Here is a 17,549-nt window from a genome sequence, read left to right as displayed (position 1 = left end):
CAGCCATCTCATCCTTTGTCGTCCCCTTCTCCTCCTGCCTTCAATCTTTCCCAGCATCAGGGTCTTTTCAAATGAGTCAGCTCTTCGCATCAGGTGGCCAAAGTATTGGAGTTTCAGCTTCAACATCAGTCCTTCAAATAAACACCCAGGACTAACCTCCTTTAGGATGGACTGGTTGGAACTCCTTATAGTCTAAGGGACTCTCAAGAGTCTTCTCCAACACAACACAAAATAATCAATTCTTCGGTGCTCAGCTTTCTTCACAGTCCAACTCTGACATCCATACATGACCATTGGAAAAACCATAGCCTTGACTAGACAGACTTTTGTTGGCAAAGTAATGCCTCTGCTTTTTAATATGCTGTCTAGGTTGATCAGAACTTTCCTTCCAGGGAGTAAGCATCTTTTAATTTCATGGCTGCAGTCACCATCTGCAGTAATTTTGGAGCCCAAATAAAGTCAGCCACTGTTTCCAGTTTCCCCATCTATTTGCCATGAAGTGATGGGACTGGATGCCATGATCTTAGTTTTCTGAATGTTGAGCTTTAAGCCAACTTTTTCACTCTCCTCTTTGACTTTCATCAAGAGGCTCTTTAGTTCTTCTTCACTTTCTGCCATAAGGGTGGTGTCATCTGCATATCTGAGGTTACTGATATTTCTGCCTGCAATCTTGATTCCAGCTTGTGCTTCCTCCAGCCCAACGTTTCTCATGATGTACTCTGCATATAAGTTAAATAAGCAGGGTGACAATATACAGCTTTGACGTACTCCTGTTCGTATTTGGAACCAGTCTGTTGTTCCATGTCCAGTTCTAACTGTTGCTTCCTGACCTGTATATAGGTTTCTCAAGAGGCAGGTCAGGTGGTCTGGTATTCCCATCTCTTGAAGAATTTTCCACAGTTTATTGTGATCCACACAGTCAAAGGCTTTGGCATAGTCAATAAAGCAGAAATAGATGTTTTTCTGGAACTCTCTTGCTTTTTCAATGATCCAGCGGATGTTGGCAATTTCTGGTTCCTCTGCCTTTTCTCCATATGCTGAATGTAAATTTTATTTTGCATTTCTTGTTTACCTACATAGTTGAGAGTGTACTCATGTATAGTGAGTACTTATATTTCCAGTTCCATGAAATTATAGCTATACCTTTACTCAGTTTTCAGCTGGTTTGCTTGCCCTATTTCCTGATTTGTAGAAAGATATTTTTTTAAATATATATCCTGGATATAAATATAAATAATTTGGTAGTAAAATAAGTTGATTATATTTTACTTTTTTGTGGATTATGTTTTTTTGTTCTTTTGTGGTATTCGTTAATAAGTACAAGTTTTACATTTGAAATTGTTGAATTTATTATTTCCCTTCTTTAAATTTATCTTCCTTAAAGCAACCTTTTAAATCTCATTATAAAAATATCATATATTTTACTCTAGAAGTATTTATTTTATCATTTATATTTAAACTTCCCAAATTATTTCAGTTGTTATGTGTATTGAAAATGTCAGTTCATTTAAACTGTGTTAAAATAACTGTTATGTGTGCTGTATTAGTTGTGTCTGTCTCTTTGTGACCCCATGGACTGTAGCCCACCAGGCTCCTCTGTTCATGGAATTCTCCAGGCAAGAATATTGGAGTGGGTTGCCATTCCTGTCTCCAAGGAATCTTTCTGACCCAAGGGTAGAACCCAGATCTCCTGCATTGCAGGCAGTTTCTTTACCATCTCAGCCATCAGGGAAACCCAAGAGAATGGTTATACATGATTCAATTTCTACTATAATATTTGTTTTCTGTCTTATTTTTTCCCCTATTCCTTTCTTTCCTCATTTTGTGCTGTTTATTTGGATTTCATTTTCATTCAATGTTTAATTATTTTTCCTTAATTAACATGAGATTTATGCATACTATATTCTTATTATTTTGTAGTTGCCTGTAGAATTTTAATATTAATATTTAACTTAAAAAATTAAAGCATAAATATTATCTTTTTATTCTTTCTGGATAATACAAGGACCTGAGAATTAGAACACTCCAAACTCCCTTCTCTCCCTGCCTTGCCCACCCCATTCTACAATAATACAGAGCTGTTCCCTTTTAATACTGGATTTTAGTTCTTTCTGTCTTGTCTTCTTTAACCACAAAACCTAAATTTTATTTTCATCATTTGCATTCATGCTATGTTTAACATTTACATTATTTCATATATTTAATATTTTCTTCTTGGTTCACTGAGACCCAACTTATAAAATCCTATATATTGACAAACAAACACAGGCAGATGCTGATTCCATTGTTGCTTACCCTTATAATCTTTTATTTGTCATTTCTCACTGCTTATTAAAAAACTTCAAAATGGTTAGCCATGCCTTTTAATTTCCAATTGTTCATATATTATACAGAGTAGAATTTGAATTAACATTTAGCTGCCTGGTGGATCAGATGGTAAAGAATCTTCCTGCAATGTAGGAAACCTGGGTTCTATCCCTGGGTCAGGAAGATCCCCTGGAGAAGGGAATAGCAACTCACTCCATTATTCTTGCCTTGAGAATCCCATGGACAGAGAAGCCTATGGGTGGGCTACAGTCCATGGTATTGGAAAGTGTCAGACATGACTAAATGAATAATTACTTCTTTCCCTTACAATTTTGGGGAAAATGGAAATAAACCTAGTATTTTGGGGAAAAAAAGGAATGACAGAAAGTTTCCAGAGAATTACTTGTTGCATAAGATGCCAAAATACATAAATTATTTGAAAATTTCAGAAAATAAAATAACTAGGAAAAGGTAATATACAAGTTCCCTAAAATATTCAAATGACCAATTGAGACAGGAATTATAAATGGAAGTTGTTCAGTCACTAAGTTATATCCTGCGCTTTACAACCCCAAGGACTGTAGCCCACCAGGCCCCTCTGTTCATGGGATTTCCAAGGCAAGAATACTGGAGTTGGTTACGATTTCCTTCTCCAAGGGATTTTTCGTCACCCAGGGATTGAACCCAAGTTTTGTGCATTGGCAAGTGGATTCTTCACCACTGAACCACCCAGGAAGCTCAGTATACACGGTTGGGGATCAGCTACACACAGAGCAGTGTGTGTAACCATGGCATATCAGGAAAGGTAGAAGCACTTGAATTTATGAAAATTAAAAATAACTCTTTATATATTTGAAGGCCTGTCACGTTGAAGCAAATTCATCAGTAAACAGAACTTTCCTTGAGTTGATTGGTATTTTGTTTTACCGGACTGTCGTAACTACTCCTGATTTCTTTTACCTGACAGTGACTATTGTCAAGCTTAAAGGATGTCAAGGTTAAAGGACAGGATTTTTGAAAACCCACCATATATGTTCAGAAGGAAATAGAGTTGAAAGTTAAATGTTGCTCATGGAAAAAAATCAGTCTTTTAATTTTCTGCCCACTAAAGTGTTGCCATCTGATGTCATTTTAATATGCAGTTAACCAGCGGATGGAAATGTTATGATTTATCATGACAGGGTAAATAAAGCAATAAGAGCAAATCTAATTTAGGCATGCATCACTGAGCATGTCTTTTCACTCCTGCTTGATAGCTACCCAAAATGATCCAATGAAACATGAAAGGCGAGATGCATTAAAAGTGGGAGACTTTGGAGCACTAAAAGCCTGTTGTGTACTTAGGGTTCTACAGCCTTCTCCTAAATCACTGACTGCTGGCTGAGATCTGAGAAAGGCTTCTCACGAGCTTCTTAAGCATTTACACTTCCTGCTGCTCTGTGAATCATTTAAGACAGCTGACTCTTCTGTCAGGAACCATAGACGTGAAATGTATTTCTACTGTTGACTAGCAGGGGGTTCCTGGACAAGTTTATAACAAGCCATGCCTTCATTTCTACTTCTATATAATGGAAATACAGATCATGTCAAATGAGTAGCATTTTGGAATGTTTAATGAGATAATACATGCAAAACATTTATAGCATTGTCTAATAATTATAAAAGATCTGTAAGCATTAGTCATTTGATTAATATTAGTCCTAACTGTTGTATTAAGCTTAAGACTAAAAACTGCCTTAAATAACTGAGGTCACTACATTTAGCATCTTGTTCTCAAAGAGGAAAACAATATGAAAACATGCAGCTTGTATTCCAGGCTGCCAAGTAACTAGATTTAAGAGTAAATATTGAAAACTCCACATTAAGCGTATGTAACTTTAATGGTCTCACTCATTCAACCTGTCTAGGGTCAATGTTTATTTTGAAAGATCCAGAAAGTGGCTTAAGTTTTCATTTGATTTGCGTTCTCCCTCTCAACTCTCACTTACCTAATAGTTTTATTTTCAAGATTTTCCTGATTGCTTAATTTATGTTTCCAAAGACTAAGAATGAAGCATTATCATGGAGGAACAACAAAAACAGAAAGAAATAAAACACTTTTTCTTTAAGAATTTAACTTTATTTCTGGACGAACATACTCAAACTCCACATAGATTTTATTTTTTTTTGACAATACAACAATTTATTTTTAATGGTGATTACTTAGTTATGATTTCTTTAGATGATCTCTCCATGCTAACATGTTGTCATCCTTTTTGTCCATATCTTTTGCTTTTCAGAAAAGATGTGAGGCATGACCTCTGATGCCTGCCTTTGATTTTGATTATATATTAATGTCGAAATCTGATATTCAAGAGAAATTTGGTTATGCTGATTGCCTACCCTCCTCTCCAAGATATTACAAGTCAGAAGCTGTTTCACTGAGGTAAGTCTTGAAAATTCAGATATTTAAAAAAATCCTATACCTATATGTACTGTTGTGACATTCCTTTCACCTACAGAAATTGTAAGATCTCAGAGTGAGTTTTCAGGTTTTTTCATATCACATCTTAAAAAAATATGTTGCCTATAATTTCCTTTCATGTAATTTTGCCTGTTTTTTCTTCCTTGCACTCATGAAGGCTTCAGTTCAGTTCAGTGCAGTCACTCAGTTGTGTCTGACTCTTTAAGACCCCATGAATCACAGCACACCAGGCCTCCCTGTCCATCACCAACTCCCAGAGTTCACTCAAACTCATGTCCATCAAGTCGGTGATGCCATCCGGCCATCTCATCCTCTGTCGTCCCCTTCTCCTCCTGCCCCCAATCCCTCCCAGCATCAGAGTCTTTTCCAATGAGTCAACTTTTTGCATGAGGTGGCCAAAATATTGGAGTTTCAGCTTCAGCATCAGTCCCTCCAATGAACACCCAGAACTGATCTCTTTTAGGATGGACTGGTTGGATCGCCTTGCAGTCCAAGGGACTCTCAAGAGTCAATTCTTTGGCACTCAGCTTTCTTTACAATCCAACACTCACATCCATACATGACCACTGGAAAAACCATAGCCTTGACGAGACGGACCTTTGTTGGCAAAGTAATATCTCTGCTTTTCAATATGCTATCTAGGTTGGTCATAACTTTCCTTCCAAGGAGTAAGCCTCTTTTATTTTTTATTTGTTTTAATTTAATTTTATTTAACTTTACAATATTGTATTGGTTTTGCTATATATCAAAATGAATCTGCCACAGGTATACATGTGTTCCCCATCCTGAACCCTCCTCCCTCCTCCCTCCCCATACCATCCCTCTGGGTCGTCCCAGTGCACCAGCCCCAAGCATCCAGTATCGTGCATTGAACCTGGACTGCCCTGGTGACTTCTTCCTCTTACAAAAGGCTGTGCTTGGAAAATGCATAGTGAAAACAGTTTTCAAAAAGCAGTCCAAATTGTGTTACTCTGGTGGTGGTGGTGGTTGTTTTTATTGAGAGTCGAGGGCATATCTGTGTTTTTTTCACATAATACCAGTGATTGGAAAATGTGATAAGATGATATTTTCAGGGAACCCTATGGCATTAGTGTTGCAGCTTGAAAAGAAAGGTAGGGTGATGGAAGATGCAGGACAAGTGACGTGTCATGATCCCTGAGCGCCGGGTATTCATTTGTACATCTGCTTACGAAAAGTATTACTGACTGCATTTTTCACAGAAGAAATGGAGGTTATGGAAGTTGTTCAAGGTCACACAGCCTGAACTTGAACCTAAGTTTGGACTCACATTAACTACTACTGCCAATTCTAATTATGTTAATATTTCTGTTGAGGAGCCCACTTTGCTACTGAACAGAAAACCACAGAAACCCATATAACCAACTTAAATGAGTTTTCTATCTTGTGAAAGTATTATTCCACAAGATCTCAATTTGTCTCCTGAGCTAATGTTTTAGTTCCAAATAGATGACTTACTTTACTTCCAATGTCTTAATAACATAAATGCCATAAACATTCTCGATTCACCTAATTTGTTACCAGTTATTAAAACTTTATGCTTAATGTCAGGGGAATGGGTTTCAAAATAAAATTTGAGAATTAGTTCCATTTATCAAGAAAAGGTTTGAAAATACAAAGTATCTGAAATCATGCATGTGTCAGACACATAACAAAGCTCAGGAAGTTTTTCAAAATGAGCAACTCAGAAAAGGAACTGAGAGCAGTTGCTGTCCACCATGGCTTCCCCTGTGGCTCAGGAGTAAAGAATCCAGGTGCAGTGCAGGAGAGGCGGGAGACACAGGTTTGATTCCTGAGTCAAGAAGATCCTCTGGAGGAGGGCATCGCAACTCACTCCAGTGTTCTTGCCTGGAGAATCCCATGGACAGAGGAGCCTGGTGGGCTACAGTCCTTAGCATCACAGAGAGTCAGACATGACTGAAGTCACTGAGCACTCATGCACACTGTCCACTTCAGTGTGTTGGTAGTGTGTCACATTCTCAAATATAGGATGTCCTTAGGTGTTAAAGAGATGCATTTTACTATTATATTTATATATCATATTGCAATGACATCTACACCCTGGTGGCCTGGCAGACTGGGTTGTCCATTCTTGCACAGGACTTGGCACAGGATAAACTACTCATGTTTCCTAAAGAAATGAATGTGTAACTCACAAATGAATGATGAATTTCTTGAATATAAGACTATGAGCAGATTATTTTGCTTTACTTTTCTATGCCTTTCATATGTTTTGCCACCAAGCTTCTATGATTTTATGTAGTTATAATAATATTTATTTTAAAGAGTCAATTTGCTTTGAGAACTGAGAGTTTAGAGTGAATGTCACTGAAGAGATTAAGCACATATACCCAAAATTTCAAACCCATGAAAGCTGTGATGCTTGTACCTCAATTTCCACCCCAAATCGCCTCATTAGCATTCCACACCAGAGATGTTGCGTGAAGGTGGTCTTCCGTTTCCTAACAGAAACATGAAAAGGAAGGGAGATGAAAAGAACAGTGAGAAAGAAAACACTTCATTATGAGAAGAAATCCTTGGTTACAGTTCTTGTTCCTTCCAGGAAGAATTTAGGCATAATTATGAAAACATCGAAAATGTATTTTAAGGCTGTTTTCACTCTGCAGGCCATTTGATGATCTGTGAGGTTTACCCTGAAAAAATTTTAAAAAGTTACTCAATCAACAACACAAGGTCAAGCAAAATGAAACATTTTTTGTATTTGTAAACTTCTACAGGTATTTTGTAACATCTCTTTTCCTATCTCCCCCAGATTTACTGTCCTCTGCCTCATTATTGAAGAGTATCAAGGTCAAATATTTTGCCACTGTCTTTGGTGAAGCTCATATACTCCAGGAATTCAACAGATTTCTCTGTGTGTGCATATAGACTATTATCTCTCTGTGTGTGCTTCTTCAAGTAAAAAACACAAAAATATTCTTGTTTATTACGATATTTATTTAATTTGGCATTTTTACCACTAGTGTTGACAGTTAAGTACTGAAATCTTTGTGATGAGTGAATGAGAGAAACTTCTGCCTCCTTTGATAAAAGGACCTTGAATTTAGATTCTGGAAAACTGTATGGTCTTCAAACATATTTCTGAATTTAAATGCCCTCAGTGCTTCTGTAAAATGGAAGACTGAATTGTTTAAAGTCACACGACTAGGAAGTGCTGAGCTCTGTTTCCAACTGAGGCCATAGGGTTATCATGTTTTGTGTTGTGTTTCAACTCGATCTAGTAACATAACTCTCCCTCTCTAAATATAGTATTGTACAGTTTGAAGTAGTTGAGGGACAATTAATCCTTTTATTGCCATCACCAAATCTCTGAGAGACTATGTGTATAAATTCTGCTGCTCCTGCTGCTGCTAAGTCGCTTCAGTCGCGTCCAACTCTGTGCAACCCCATAGACGGAAGCCCATCAGGTTCCTCTGTCCCTGGGATTCTCCAGGCAAGAACACTGGAGTGGGTTGCCATTTCCTTCTCCAATGCATGAAAGAGAAAAGTGAAAGTGAAGTCGCTGAGTCGTGTCCAACCCTCAGCGACCCCATGAACTGCAGCCTACCAGGCGCCTCCGTCCATGGGATTTTCCAGGCAAGAGTACTGGAGTGGGGTGCCATTGCCTTCTCCGATAAATCCTGCTAGTTTTCATCAAAGCAAATTACTGGTTTCTGTGATTTTTAGGAGGCTACAGATTATTTTTGACAAGCAGAATGATGTAGAATACAAGAGCCTGTTGAATGTAAGATTTAATGTAAGTTCTCTGATATGGAAAGAGCATTGACTCACTATAATCCCTGGGTTCCTATTTTTCTCTATCGTTTTTTCTCTTCCTATTTTTCTCTCTTGTCTCTCTTGACTTCTTGCATCACATGGTATCTGTGTTTGCTCAGATAGTAGGATCTTCATGTCTGACTTTCAAGAAGTGCACTCACTAACCTACCATTAGTGTTTCTGCAAAGTGTGGTAGGTCCTGCATGATAGGATCATGAAAATTGTTCATAGATTTAGAGAACCTGAGGCCTAAACTGCTAAGTCAAACCTAGGTTTATACATCATGTACTATGAGAATCCAGTGAGATCTGGAATTGGTGTTTACTTTCCTCACTAAAATGCAAGAATATTTCCTGGAGTGTGCTGGTCAATTGTCATCTATAGGTCCCTGATGTTTTTAGCCAGTGGAGTATGCCAATTAGATAAGATATGGGCTGAGCTTCAAAATTCCTTCCCTTTCTCTCTCAGTGCCTTCTTTATTTGGTGTTACATATTTCCTCAGAGTTCTTATAAGTTCTATATCCTTGATGGATACACATACACTAAAATGTATTTAAACATTTGATAAGCCTACTACTATACAACAGATACAATAGATTTGAATCCAGTTATGTCAATATTAACTAAATAAAAATATATAAAATTGGACAACATTTATATGGAAGATTAATGCACGGAAATAATCCTGTAACCCAGGGGTCTCCAACCTCTGGGATCTATTGCCTGATAATCTGAAGTGGGGGTGATATAATAATAATAGAAATGAAGTACACAGTAAATGAAATGAATCATCCCCAGACACCCCCCCTCCTCAGTTTACGGAAAAATTGTCTTCCACGAAACGGTTGCCAAAAAGATTGGGCACCACTGCTGGAACCCAGAGATTTAGATCCTACCCAATGTTGCCATTAGGGATAAGCTGTTCTATTCTTCTGAACTCCATTCTGCTTTTCCGTGTGATGTGAAAAGCAAGATAATATATTCATTTCTATAGGTTGTTGTTAAGAGTCATATGATTTTATGTAAACAAATGTCCTAAAAATGTTATAAATGTTTATAACATTTTCCTTATTAATATTATTCTTGTTTATACCTTGGCTCTTTCTATAAAAGTTTGAAGTGGCTTATGAAAATATACTAATAAGACATGGGAATGTAAATAATATTTAGACCTTCAAAACAAAGAATAATGAAAATCAGGAGTTTAAGGCCAAGGTGAATGCATTGTTACTGTTAATAAAAGCATAGAAAGAAATAAATGAGGGGTAATTTGAGTTCTTCCATTTTAAAAGCATTTTACTTGCCTTAGTTTGTTGTGGCTCTATTTTCTTCACCCTAGGATCGCACAACCTGAAACAAACAAAGATTGATTAATGCATCAAATAACAGCTTTATGTTTTTTTCAATTCTTCCCTTGTATTGATGAAGAATAGTTATTTCATTCTTTTATTTTTATAGTAGAGGAAAAATCAAGACCATGCTAATTTCTAATAGCTTAGGATTTAATATCATGAAAAGTACTCAAATAAAACTACCAAAAATGCATTGATCAAACCACATACTATTTTATTAATATGTGGTGTCAATTGAATGATGCCCATGTCCAGAAATGTAACAATTGCAAGGGATGCAGATTAGAGTTTTGTTTTTTTTTTAAACAACCCATAACAGATGTTTGCAAGATTTTTTCATCCTACTTAGAACATTATAAACATATGGAATGGTCTATCAGGCACAATTGCTGAGGCAAAACACAAGGATCATTCAAGAAACAATTAGATTCTATTCTAAAGAAATGGAATACTTTAAAGGATGAGTCCTGATGGGCCTATTGTCCTGATGAGCAAATAGCTCTAGCTAAACCCTTTAAGATCCTATCTCCATTTGAATGTAAATATCACCACAATGTACTCATATCTAGATTTGGGTGATTTTTCTTCTCTGCAAGAAAGGAGAGTGTGTTCACAATATTCCACATCTAGGCTATAAAACACCTCCATGTAGTAATTTTGTTTTCATTTTCTTTGATGTTAAAAGTAAGGAAGAAAATTCTCATCATTTTAATATCTTCATTTTGGGGGTAATGTTAATGGGGCTAAATGGTGATTTTTTAAGAGTAAAATTTTTGGAGTACTTTAAGGCACATACTCTGAACTGTACTAGGACATGAATTAGGGAAATATATTAGGGGATAAAAAAGTTAGAAACATACAAGAAAGAATTCAACATAATAGCATATGCAGAATCTAAGAGAACAAATCTTTGGAATACCAAGCCATCTTTAAAGCAGTTTGTCCTCAGCCAATTGGTATAGCATGACTTAACTTGGCCCTGAGAAAATTGTATTTTATTTTATTTATTACTTACTGGGAAAGACAGTCTTCTCCCTGTAATCTTTTGACTCTCTGGGTGCCTGCATAAGAACGGTCGTCGAGCCTGCAACACTTCCTTACCTAGAAATAAAGGGCCCTGTAGTAGTCTGAACTGGGCTTATTACCTGGTGTAGAAATAGCTTTCTCTGTTCCAGACCCACGGTCTCATATTTATCTTCAACGTGTGCTTCTTTTGGTTTCCGGCCAGTCCCATTAACACATCAGTTCCCTGCATGGCAGGAACCAGGTCCTTTGCCTGCTGTGTTAGAAGGGTGAGGGCAGAATATGACCCAAAAGGCTGCCAGGGGAGACCCACTGGCCTGGGGTCCTGCCACCGACTACAGAAGGCAATCCTGCTCAGTCTCCTCTCCGCGTGACTAAAGCATTGTTTCACCCACTGTGTAAGTCTTGTCTTCCTTGGCTATCCCAAACCATCCAGTGGCTTGACACCCTGGTTCCTGGTAGCAGGCGTTGTTATGTTCTTTGCTGTCCTCCGTGCGGTGGGACTCCTCCCTTGCAGGTGGAAACAGGTATTACTGGCTTGAGTTCCACAATACTAATATTACACACACTTTTCTTTCTTTCTTTGTTCCAATGTACTTTGAAAAATTTTTTAGAACCCTATAATTTTTTTACACCATACAACTGAGCAACTAGCACAGAAAACAGAAGATATTTGATCTTTGTTCTGTATCTACCAGGCATGACAACTTCGTTGAAGTATTTTTGTGCAGTGTGTGTTATAAAAATGAATAATTTTGTGTTTTCCAAAAACAAACATAATATTTGAATATATTTTTCACACTACATATAGCACTAGCTTCCTAAGACTCAGCTATGCTCTCCAGGAGTTGTTAATTATTCCTTCTCTTTTCCTGTTGAGGATTAACTTATCTAACTCTTAAGATCAATATACATGATTGATGTGTTATTTCAGACAGCCCTGATAGATATATCTTGAGAAAACTATTCAGTAATCAGACAAAAGATATTTGCTGTTCAATAAATCATGAAGACAAATCAAAGTTATTTTAATAACTATCATTTCTACATATCATTCACATGATAAATGGTGACCCTCAGAATGGTAATAATTTGTAAGATATTCTGAGTTCTTCATGTTGTTGCTTAGTGAAGTTGCCGAAGAGACCAACATAGGCACACTGGAAAAGCATGAATTATATTTCCCAGGTAATCTTAAATTGGCCAACTTAGTACTTGTGTTTAAGTATTTAAGAATAGAGAAAAGAAATGTTAGTTTTATCTCATCGATAAAAATTGCTAGTGAATGTGTGTCTCCCTATTAGAAGTTACCCTCTTGAGAGAAGAGTCTATGACCTAATCGACTCTATATCTCTGACAGATAACTGATTATCAAAAAGGTTTATGGACTGAAAGTTAATTGTTAACACAAATTTGCTTTATTGATGTATTCTGCTGAAGTATGCACTTTTACTAAGCTTCTACAAATTAGATGCTAATTGTAGAATGACAAAATTTAAGACTATCCTTGAACATTTGATTCTCACAGAATAAATCTACTTTGGCTTAATGAAATATGGTCCTATGGGGCCTTCTAGTTTCAACACACACAAATTCATCCACTGGGTGCTCTTTAACTATTAATTGTTGTACATCATTCACGTTCACTTCTGTGAATTTTTAGCTTACTGTTGACAATGAAAACTCACACACACAAACATAGAGGAAAGCATGGAGTGTATTTTTCCAAGATTAAATCTTCAAAGCCTCGTAGGAGGTACATCTATAGCATATTGGATTGGCATGTATATCTTGACTGCTCTCAAACATAATTTCTATTTTAAAAATGATAATTTTATGTAATGTGATTGCTTATTTAGCTAGATTTCATAAACATATATTGTGTACATAATAGTCATATAAATTTGGGTCACATAGTAATTGTGTTATTAGGTTAAATTTGTTTTTCTGTCAATAAATTTGGGCCTTTATTTTTTTATAGTTATAAATCCCTCCTGAATTATAATATTACAAGAAAAGCTTTGCTATGTAATTATTTTTTGTAATCTAATGATGAATTTATTAAGTGTTTTGACATTCACCATTCACACAACTAAAAGATTGTTCTACATTAGTTTTCTTAATATACTGAAATATGGTATTTAGTTCCAAATATGAGATAGTGCCATGAAAATTAGCCAGATTAAACTGAGCAGGTCATATGAGTGCATTTTAAAATATGATTCCCCACTGAAAAGTTTAAAGAAAGTTTTGTTTTTAATAAAGTATGTGTGTGTGTGTGTTATCACTCAGTCGTGTCCAACTCTTAGTGACCCCATGGACTGTAGCCCACCAGGCTCCTCTTATTTTAAATTAAAATCTTAATATATTTACAAGCATAGAATTGTTATGAAGTCTCTGTGGTTATAGGGCTTCCCTGGTGACTCAGATGGTAGAGTCTGCTTGCAATTCAGGAGACATGGGATCAGTCCCCAGGTCAGGAAGATCCCCTGGAGAAGGAAATGGCAACCCACTCCAGTACTCTTGCCTGGAAAATCCCATGGGCAAAGGAGCCTTGTGGGCTACAGTCCATGGGGTCGCAAAGAGTCAGACACAACTGAGCAACTAACACATACACAATGCTTATAGTGTTTTTGCAGCTTTAAAACAATCCATAGGTATGCTGAGTATAAACAAAATAAAAATACAAAACCCATCAAAGTTTGCAACATTAATGTGATCTCACAGATTTATTTTTGGTGTCAGAGGAAGGCTACGATTCAGTTACCATGCACAAGGTGATGCTACCAGCAATGACCAAGGAGATAATGATTCATCTCAATCTGGACGTCCATACTATCTGTATGTATGTTAGTATGTGTACCAAAGAGGTACAAAACTCATAAGTGTATTTCTATTAACTTTTGTACAGTGAGCACATTCACGTACCCAGCATTCTGATCAAAGCACAAAAAATACCAAGTGCCCGGGAACCCTCTCCCCCACAACACTAACAAAAGATGCCTTCTACTATTATGAAGGGTGAAGGCTGTTCATTCATTTCATTCATTCACTTCTGACAGCATAAGTTAGTTTTGCCCGCTTTCATACTTGATATAAATGAATCATACAGTATGCATGCTGTGTCTGGTTTCTTTCACTCTAAACTGTGCCTGTGAAATTCATTTATTTTCTTGGTGTTCAGTTTATTTTCTTGGTGTTCAGTTTATGTCTGTTATCTGATTATTTGTTTGTTTATTGCTTTATCACACTAGGGTGTCTAAGTCATGATGTTTTCCTTGTTATTAGTAATTTATGTTTTCTTCTTTAAGTGATCAGTCTTGCTAGGGGATTATCAATTTTATTAATAGTTTCAAACAACAAAGTTTAGCCTGGATCAATGCTCTCTGCTGTGTTTGTGTTTTCCATTAAACTAATATCTGCTCTTGTTTTTACTTATTCCTCTTTTCTAATTTCTGTTAATTTGATATACTTTTCAAAAATCCAGCTTCATGAGGTAAATGTTCAATCATGAATCATTATAAAAGCCTCAAAATTCACCAGGTATTTTCAGATCTTCATATATACAGATACGTGTTTATATGTATTATATGCTTCATATTTCTCTCTAAACAATTTACAATTTCATGAGCTTTGATGTGTCATATCCACACTAAAATTCTAATTTCTGTAGTGATTTCTTTTACCCATGAGTTAATCAGTAATATGCAGTGTACTTTCCAAATAAGTGGGAATTTCCAAGTTATCTTTTATTATAGATCTAGAAAAAGTACCAAGAATTATATCAATGTTTTGACATTTATTGAGACTTCCTTTACAGCTTAGCAAGTAAATGTTTAGTTTTTTAATGTTACAGGTGCACTTAAAAGCAAATGTTCTGTATATGTCAATTAGTCCATGTGTATTATCATTTTTTATTTCTGTGCTCTTGTGTATGCTTATATGTGTGTGTCTGCTATTTCTCTCAGCTCTTTCAAGAGTATTGTTAAAATCCCACTGTTTATAGATTTGTCTTTCATTCAGTTCTCAGGTTTGCCTTATATATTTTTAAGATACATTATGAGGAAACCGTAGTATTTCTTCTCCTAGAATCTAAGTTGACTGATAAAAATATAGCAGTTACAGCTTTCTTTTGGTTTGTGTTTTCATGATTGCATTTATTTCATGCTTCTTGTTTTTAACTTCTATGCTGGTGAGCCATAGATAGATTTGTTTTTGTTGTTCTTTGATTCACTTTGACCATGCTAGTCTTATGATTATTATTTTTAGTCTATTTATTTTTAATGTAATTCCTTATATATTCATGTTTATATTACTATTATTCATTTTGTCTTTGAACCTCTATTTCATGTTTACTTCTCTCCTGTTCCTTTCATGTTAGATATTTTATAGTCAATATTTTCTCTCTATTATTAGTTACACATTATTTTATGAGTTCTTAGTGTTTATCATGCAGATTAACATGTAAATACTTTATGAATACTTGATTAAGTGCCCTTGAATAATAATATCACTTTTATGCATTCCCCAGTAAAGTAAGGACTGTAGAACATGTAACTCCATTTACTCCCTTTTCTTCATTCATGCTCTTTTAGGCACCTTTGCTTTACATGTATTTGGGTCTTCATAGAAGAGCATTATTGTTGCTTTAAATACACAATATTAATTTTCTTGTAATGCAGGTATGCTGGCTGGAAATTCTCTTTGAATTTCTCTGTAAACTTTTCATTTTACTTTTATTTTTGAAAGATATATTGGTTGACTACAGTTGACCCTTGAACAACATGAGTTTGAAAGGTATGGGTTCCCTCATACCTAAATTTTTTTTTTCAAGCAGTATGTGCTACAGTACTCTATGAACCAGTCAGCTGAATCCATGGACATGGAACCACAGGTATGGAGGACTGACTGTAAAATTATATGTGGATTTTTGAATGTGTAGGGGGTTGGCACCCCTACCTCCACATTGTTCAAAAGTCAGCTGTATATAAAAGCACAGTTCTGGCCTATATTTACTTAAGAAGGGCACCACAGGGCATGAATACAGCAATATGTCTTTCGTTGGGAGTCCAACTGTGGAGACCTCCTCCATGATATGTTTCTTATTTGGGGGAATTTCTCTGCCACTAACTCTTTAAATCATTTACTCCCCTTTCTCTGGCAAATTTCCATCTGGAACGGAAATCACAGGCATACTATGCATTTTCTCTGTGTCCAAAATTTCCCTTTTCTGTAATTTCCACCCTCCTTACTTTCCTTTCTTCAGTATGTTTCTCTTCTGTTGACATGTATTCCAGACCACTAAACTTGTGTTCTGCTGTGTCTAACCTGTTGCTAAATCCATCTGAGTTATCAGTTTTAAAACATTTATCTTTTCAATTCTAGACTTCCATTATATTCCTTTAGTGTATTTCAATTTTCTGGTATAATTTATCATCCCTTTACCTTCTCAATCTTTTCATTTATTTTCTTGTAACAGTTTGATCATAGTTCCTTTAATCTTATGTTTGTCAACTGAATACCTGTAGGATTATCTCTGGCTTTGTTTCAATCATCCCTTTTCTTCCCTTGGTTTTATTTTATGAACTGCTGGCTTGCAGTTTGGAAAACATATAGTTCTACCTCTGATTTAGCCTCCCATGGGAAACATCCTCTCTGTGTCTTCAGATGAGCACTTAGTATTGTGTTCAAGATGGTATATTGAACATTAAACAAAGTCATCATGAGCTCCTCAGCAAGGTTAGACTTGTTATATTCTGCTTTACAGAGGCTTTCTGTTGAGCCTTTTTAGCCTCCTCATCCTCCTTACAGCTTTAGAGGAGAAATCTATATATTTGAAGGCATCATGTTTCCATTTTCTCTTCCCAGTTCCCTGAGACCACCAAAAGCAATGCTAATTTTTCTCCTCTCAGCAGCAGACCACTCTGAGAGCATAGCTAACATTTTCAGCCTCCCACATAAAGGCTTAATCAGCATATCCTCTCTGGGAATACACTTCTGTGGAAGTCAGCTCAGTTTTCAGAAGGTCCCTCCTCTCTGGAAAACTGGCATCTCTAATTATCCTGGTTTCAGCAATTTTCTGATGTCTTAGACATGATCTTTATATTTTATGCAAATTTTCTAGTTGTTTATAGTGGAAGCATTGGTCTGCCATATTTAACTCTTCTTTATCAAAATATTTAGGTGTCACACACTGTTGACTTCCTGCTTGCCCCATTCCTCAAGGATTTCTGTAATTCCATCTACTCTTGGACAAGCTTGTTACACACAATAAGAGTGTTTGATAGGCTCAATCTCCCACTAGACTGTATGCTTATAGAAATATTATATTATTCAACTGTGTATTCTCAGTAACTAGTGCTTGGTGTCTGAGAAGTGAATGAGAGTATTTTGTTTTTCAATATATTGCTGAGTCAAATGGATTGTTGTTAACACATCTGAAGTTATAACCTTAATATCTTAGGAAGCCAAATTTCCTATAATTACCTATGACATCCCCATGTTGGTCATCCTGGGATATACTCATCCTAGAGCAATCAGATAGTAATAATAATACCATTGTCAACACATGCTGATCTCAGTTACCTCAGTTGTGTTTTAACAGAAAT

Source organism: Bos indicus x Bos taurus, chromosome 24 (assembly GCF_003369695.1).
Source record: "Bos indicus x Bos taurus breed Angus x Brahman F1 hybrid chromosome 24, Bos_hybrid_MaternalHap_v2.0, whole genome shotgun sequence".
In the NCBI taxonomy this organism is placed as follows: Eukaryota; Metazoa; Chordata; class Mammalia; order Artiodactyla; family Bovidae; genus Bos; species Bos indicus x Bos taurus.
This window is presented reverse-complemented; position numbering follows the sequence as displayed.